General features: G+C 42.2%; 1 pseudogene; it reads right to left on the bottom strand.

The window, feature by feature from the left end:
• Positions 1 to 4,498: 4,498 nt before the first annotated feature.
• On the bottom strand, positions 4,499 to 5,282 carry LOC124527204 (G protein pathway suppressor 2-like; annotated as a pseudogene).
• Positions 5,283 to 7,301: the final 2,019 nt, after the last annotated feature.

Raw genomic sequence — 7,301 nt, 5'->3', positions numbered from 1 at the left:
CTGAACATCTATTCAGATCTTAAAAGTGTGAAACTTCCTGCGAGGGAAGATGTCGGCCACCCAGCTCGTCCCAGAAAACCCGGTGCACCGGAGTACATTGTGCCAAGCGGGAAAAAACTGTTTAGTGTCATTTACAAATGTCTCTGGAGTAGGCAACTCTGTTCTCAAGTTGCCTCTAGTCTTCTCTCGTTCTCTTTTTAAAATAACAGTAATTTTAACGTGTGAGGAATGCCCGATAAAATCACTGAACTTTTGCAAATGCTTAACAGCTAAGGAACGAGTAATTTTCCTGTGATGCAGGAATGTAAATGGACGCTTCCGGCAGCTACAGCTCCGTGCCCCTTGGGGACTAGATAGATTTTTGATTCTAGTCTATGTTGGTCTTTTTGTTTTTGTTTTTTCAAAAGGCTTTGAACTCTAGTTGTTTAATACCTAATGCATGTTGATTTAATGGAAAGTGAGAGCAGTACAACCCTTGCTGCTTAAATAAACTGCTTGATTCTTTAAGCCCCAGAGATTTTCAACCGTAGCCCTAACCCAGGCCTGTTGAAAAAAAAAAAAAATCAATGTATTTAGTCATTTAACTTTAAAATGCTACCCACACTGCAAAATATTGTCAAGGGAAACATTTCCTCATTAATTCAGACAACCACCTAAAGTCAGCTAACCAGAAAAACTGACTCTTAATTTTATATGTATATGATAGTTAATTCTAAATATATTTTTTTCCAAAAAATTTATTTGAAAAATCCTGGCGTGCCAGAAACTGACTAAAGCTAATACCAAGATGACAAAGTAGACTTGGGCCCCAGTTTAGGGCTGCTGCTCCTTACCCATCCCCCTGTAATACTGATCAAATTCAGATTTGAGGTAATGCCAGACATTTTCTGAGAATGGGTCAAAGATCCTTACTGTCTCATCTAAAACCTACTAAAACTCTCCGGGGATATAAGAAACCCAAGGAAATACTAAATCAGAAAAATGACCAACCATTTAGTCTCACTTGAGTCCTTAGGGTGAAACCAATGAATCACAGGGTGAAATCAATCAACAGTTAACACCTAATTGTTGAGTGTTTACTTTAGATTTAGCGCTACTGTTACATGCTGTGGAGGATTTCCAGAATCTCTTTTTTAAAAATAAATAAATAAAGGTTAGATTCTGGTTTAGATCACAAGTGCTAAAGAGGTTTCAAGGTGAAAAAAAAAAAAAGGGGGGGTGGGGAAAGCATCCCAATCAAAAATCCAGTAAAAATCCACAGTCAAAAGCCAAAGCCACAGTGCCTGCGGCGTTACAATGTATTTCTAATAAATGCTGTGCTTACGGAACATTTGCATGTGGTTACCAAATACCACCAAGTAATAAGTGAGTTAAAGATCCAAAATATACATATTAACAAAGTTTGTATACCAACAGAGAGCATATTCTTTTATGGTTATGATAAACTTTCTACTTACCTGAGATCTAAAATTAGATAGCCTTCTCAAAGTCAACTGCATCTGCTTATTTGCTACCCCGGATCATGTGAGGCCATGTATACTCTTCAGTAGCCTCAACTGACCATTCTAAATCCAGCTAGCAGTTGTAAGCCACTGTTCACCAGAGGAAATCCAAGAATTAGTACGAATTTGTCAGTACAACAGAACCTTCGAAACAGTAGGCTTTCTGTTGATTGATGGTGATGGCTCCTTACAGAAAGTACCAGGTATTCTTTTGAGGTTCCCACATTATTTCAAGTCCATCTGTTGATCTTAGGTGATAGTTACGCATTTAAAGCAGTGTCCTGACAAGCTATTGATATGCGTAAGTTTGTTAAGGCACGTGCTTTGGATCTTTCACCAGTTTATTACTTGTGAATGTCATTTATTATTTGGTAAACACACCACATAATACGTGCTGTGCCTACATCGGTCATTTAAGTGTTGAAGAAGAATTGCCTTGAGCTGGATAGGGACAGTGGTGCTACTTACCTCTTTATTATTCAGTTGCTGGAGGAAATAAGAGGCTAGATTCTACCTGAATATAGACGGTGTCCACTGCAGCAATTTAGAGGGCAGCACTCACTGACACAATCTTCACAATAACTTTGAAAACACTGTGCATAAAGATAAGTAAAGATTAAGAGAGTTGAAGGAGATGGAGAAAATTAAGAGGACCACAGAAGGGAATGTGGAAAAAGACTGGGTTTAAATCTGTTAACCCAACATCCTTAAATTCTATTGTGTAACCAAGATATGGAGGGTTGGGTTTTTTTGTTTGTTGTTTTTTTTTAGCTCTACCTTCATAAAGACTAAAATAAAAACACATTATTGTACTTCAAATCAGTACATCTAAAACTGCAGTATACATAAAAATCAATGGGAAGATCTACTTGAAATGCAGATACAAATGGGTGCTGCCCTCCCACCAAGATTCAGATCTGATCTGAGGTAGGGCCAGCTTTTTATTTTGAAAATCTTGAAAACTAAAGAAGAGTTGCAAGATTACAGTAATGAACACCAAATGTTTCTCGCACTTAGCAACTGTTAACCGTTTACTATATCTGTTGTCTTTTGAGTTTTTTCTGAACTTTCTGAAGTTTTAGGCATAGTAGTGACACCTGACTCCTAATACTTCAGCACTACATCCTAAAAATATATTCTTCTTCTATAAAACTACAGAAATATTATATCCCCCAAGTTTGCTATTACAATAACACCTACGAAGCTATCAATATTCATCATTTCTCAAATGTCCCCATAATGTACTTTATAGCCTTAAAAATAAAATCTAGGACTCGATCAAGGGTTAACCATTATATTTAGTGACCCAGTCTCTTTAGTCTGTTTTCATCTAGAACAGTACCCCCCTTTGGAGAAGGGATTTTCTCGTCAGAAATTCTACCACAGGGGTGCCTGGGTGACTCAGTCGGTTAAGCATCTGACGCTTAATTTCGGCTCAGGTTATGATCTCGCGGTTCGTGAGTTCGAGCCCCAAGTCAGGCTCTGTGCTGACTGCATGGAGCCTGGATATTCTCTCTCTTTCTCTCTCTCTCTCTCTGCCCCTCCCCCGCTCTTGCACACCTGCACATGCACACACTTGAATACGTGCTGCCTCCCTTTTGAAATAAATAAACCTAAAAAAAGAAATTCTAATATATATTATATTATTATATTATATATTTTTATTATATATATAATATATTATTATATATTATTATATATATTATTATTATATATTATTATTATATATATTATATACATATACCATATATATATATATATGGTATATGTGTATGTGGATTGGCTTGCATTTCTTGTGACCTCATTAATCTAGTGTGGCTGTGTTTCCTGTCTTCTAGCACATTCAGTTTTTGAAGATTCCAGACCTGTTTGGTTTTGTTTCTTTGTTTTAGAATGTCTCACACTTTGAATGTGTCTGATTGTTCCCTCCTTACTAGATTCAGTGTCACCATTTTTTGGCAAGAATATTACATCTAGGTGGCAAAGCATCCTCTTGAGTCCATCGTAACAGGAGATGTGTGGTGTTAGGGTTCCCGTTACCCCCAAGTGATTCTGATTCAGGTTCATCTACAGACACTTTGAAAAACACCTGCTTGTAAAACCTGTTGAAATTTTGTGTGTTATTTGAAGTCATGAGACTTGGCCAGAATTCTGTATGACCAGCTCTAATCCTTTATTGGAAGTGCTAAAACTATTAACAGATAACTATTATGGTATGTAGCCTGGGGCCAGGTCCTTGCAGACAACAAGAAAATGAAAAAGGCACCCTTCTCACTTTGAGTCCTACCGAGAAAGGAAAATAAGCACACAAAAACAGCTTAAGAGAACATTTCTCAATCAGGTGATCAAAGATCAGAAAATTTGACAATACTCAATAGAAAAACACATACTCTTCTGTTGGTGGGAGTTTAGTGAAACATTTTTTGAGGATATTTTGACAATATGGTGAATTAAAATGCACATGTCCCAGGGGCGCCTGGGTGGCGCAGTCGGTTAAGCGTCCGACTTCAGCCAGGTCACGATCTCGCGGTCCGTGAGTTCGAGCCCCGCGTCGGACTCTGGGCTGACGGCTCAGAGCCTGGAGCCTGTTTCCGATTCTGTGTCTCCCTCTCTCTCTGCCCCTCCCCCGTTCATGCTCTGTCTCTCTCTGTCCCCAAAATAAATAAATGTTGAAAAAAAAATTAAAAAAAAATGCACATGTCCCTTGACCCAACAATTCCCGTTGGGAATTTTAGCCTCTGCGTATAACAGCACAAGAACCCAGAATCTGCCCTGCCCTCTCCCCATTTCCCGCTCCCCCCCCCCCCCCCCCCGCTGCAAAGAAGAACATCTATTCCTTTCGTCATTATTTTAATAGCAAAAAACCTAGGAACGGTCTAAATGTCTATCAAAAGGAGACTGGTTAATGAGTTGCAGGCCATGCACATTACTTAGCCATTGAAAACCAATGAGGTCCACTTTTCTCTTCTAAGAAGATGCAGTGGACACACTTTTCCCTATTTCTCCAGCAAAGCACAACTAAAACCCCGGACGTTGTGGATAGAGCAGACACAAGAAGGCTGAGAGGGGCAGAAGAGGGCAGGCTGGCTGGAAACCTTGAGACGGACATGTGAGTTCCCTGCCTGGGTTTTTGCTCTTGCCTCCCATGTCTGGGTGGTCTGAAAGCGGCGGTGCGTGGTGTCAGGCGGTGGCCGGATGAGACCGGTCTCGCCCTGCGGGACGTGCTGCTCACGTGCTCTGAGCTGCTCGCCAGCACTGTGGGTGGGCTGCGTGGGCCTTGAGTCGGGTGCGGGACAAGCGCTCCCATAGGCACTGCCCGGGCTGCGGAATTGCCCGTGGCTCTGGGGTCCCTACAAAAGCAGCCGCTGAGCCCACGCGGCTCTGGGTGGTAAGTACTTGGGGTCCCAACACCTGTTTGGCGGTCGTCTGCCCTGAGGGCGCCTGGCTGGCTGTGTCTTCCCAGGCTGAGGAGGTGAGTTCTGGCCTGACCGTCCGGCTCTGCTCGTACACACCTGATGTAGTGGTCAGGGTGCTCTGCTCCCCGGGCCTCCCTGTTTCTCCCTCGTGGGAAAATTCCTTTTTCTTGAGCTGCAGAAAAAGCTGGTGCTTCTCTTCCTGGGGGGGGGGGGGCGCAAAGCTTCTCTGGCAACTTCAGAATCTGTTCCTGGGTCTCCTCGGGTGACATTCTCCCCTCCAGCTCCTTTTTTTCTTCCTTTTCTCCTTTTCTTCCTCCGTCTTCTGCCCCACCATCCTGCCCACCTCTTCCATTTCATGCTCCATGTGCTCCCACTGAAAGCCAGACCCGGGATGGGGCTGCAGGGAGGCAGGTGTTCAGGAAGGACCGTCCCTGGCCCAGGTGGAAGCCCGACCCCCCAGCTACTGGTCCCCGGTGCCCGGTAGACGGGCAGCCCAGTCTCGACCTCATGCAAGGAAAAAAAACCTTTGCTCCCTGAAATACTCTGTTAAAGGGATGAAAAGACAAGCTACAGCATGGGAGAAAATATTTGGAAACCACATATCTGACAAAGTACGGTTGACCCTTGAGCAACACGTGTCTGAACTGTCCGGATCCACTTACACACAGATATTTTTCAATAAATGCAGTACCATTCTGTACAATGTATTTTGACTTTCTTTTTTTTTAATTTTATTTTTTAGGTTTTAAAATGTACATCCAAATTAGTTGGCATATAGTGCAACAATAAGTTCAGGAGTAGATTCCTTAGTGCCCCTTCCCCATGTAGCCCCTCCCCCTCCCCCAGCCCCTCCAGTAACCCTCAGTTTGTTCTCCATATTTTTGAGTCTCTTCTGTTTTGTCCCCCTCCCTGCTTTTGTATTATTTTTGTTTCCCTTCCCTTAGGCTCATCTGTTTCGTCTCTTAAAGTCTTCACATGAGTGAAGTCATATGATTTTTGTCTTTCCCTGATTAATTTCACTTAGCATAATACCCTGCAGTTCCATCCATGTAGTTGCAAATGGCAAGATTTCATTCATTTTGATTGCCGAGTAATACTCCATTGTATGTATATATTCCACATCTTCTTTATCCATTCATCCATCGATGGACATTTGGGCTCTTTCCATACTTTGGCTACTGTTGATGGTGCTGCTATAAACACGGGGGTGCATGTGTCCCTTCGAAACAGCACACCTGTATCCCGAGGAGAAATGCCTAGTAGTGCAATTGCTGGGTCGTAGGGTAGTTCTATTTTTAGTTTTTTGAGGAACCTCCATACTGTTTTCCAGAGTGGCTGCACCAGCTTGCATTGCCACCAGCCATGCAAAAGAGATCCTCTTTCTCTGCATCCTCGCCAACATCTGTTGTTGCCTGAGTTGTTAATGTTAGCCATTCTGACAGGTGTAATAAGGTGGTATCTCATTGTGGTTTTGATTTGTATCTCCCTGATGATGAGTGATGTTGAGCATTTTTTCATGTGTCGGTTGGCCATCTGGATGTCTTCTTTGGAGAAGTGTCTATTCTTGTCTTTTGCCCATTTCTTCACTGGATTATTTGTTTTTCGGGTGTGGTGTTTGATGAGTTCTTTGTAGATTTTGGATACTAACCCTTTACCTGATATGTCATTTGCAAATATCTTCTCCCATTCTGTCGGTTGCCTTTTAGTTTTGCTGATTGTTTCCTTCGCTGCGCAGAAGCTTTTTATTTTGATGAGGTCCCAGTAGTTCATTTTTGCTACCATTTGACTTTCTTAATAACATTTTTTCTAGCCTACCTTATAAGAGCACAGTATATTATATATATAACATACAAAATATGTGTTAATTGACTATTTTTAAAAATTTCTTTTTTAGTGAACTCTACACCTAATGTGGGGGTCAAACTCATGACCCTGAGATCAGAAGTCACATGCTCTTCCCACTGAGCCACCCAGTTAACTGACTATGTCCATATTGGTAAGGCTTCTGGTCAACACTAGTAATTAAGTTTTCGGGGGGGGGGGGGGAGTCAAAAGTTATGTATGGATTTTTGACTGCATGGGGGATCAGTGTCCCTAACTCCTGCATTGTTCAAGGGCCTACTGTACTAGTGTCTAGATATAGTAAAACTCAAAAACTCAGGGCGCCTGGGTGACTCAGTCAATTAAGTGTCTGACTTCCATTCAGGTCATGATCTTGCGGTTCGTGGGTTCGAGTCCCGCATAGGGCTCTGTGCTGACAGCTCAGAGCCTAGAGCCTGCTTCGGATTCTGTGTCTCCCTCTCTCTCTCTGTTCCTCCCTAGCCCCCCCCCCCAAATAAATAAACATTTTAAAAAACCTCAAAAACTCAACAGCAAAAAAATC

The sequence above is a fragment of the Lynx rufus genome, unplaced genomic scaffold (genome assembly GCF_022079265.1).
Source record: "Lynx rufus isolate CCGP_SWC_20201006 ecotype Redwood Valley unplaced genomic scaffold, mLynRuf1.p SCAF_5, whole genome shotgun sequence".
NCBI lineage: Eukaryota > Metazoa > Chordata > Mammalia > Carnivora > Felidae > Lynx > Lynx rufus.
Note: the sequence above shows the minus strand (reverse complement) of the source record. Positions and strands in the feature narration are given on the sequence as shown.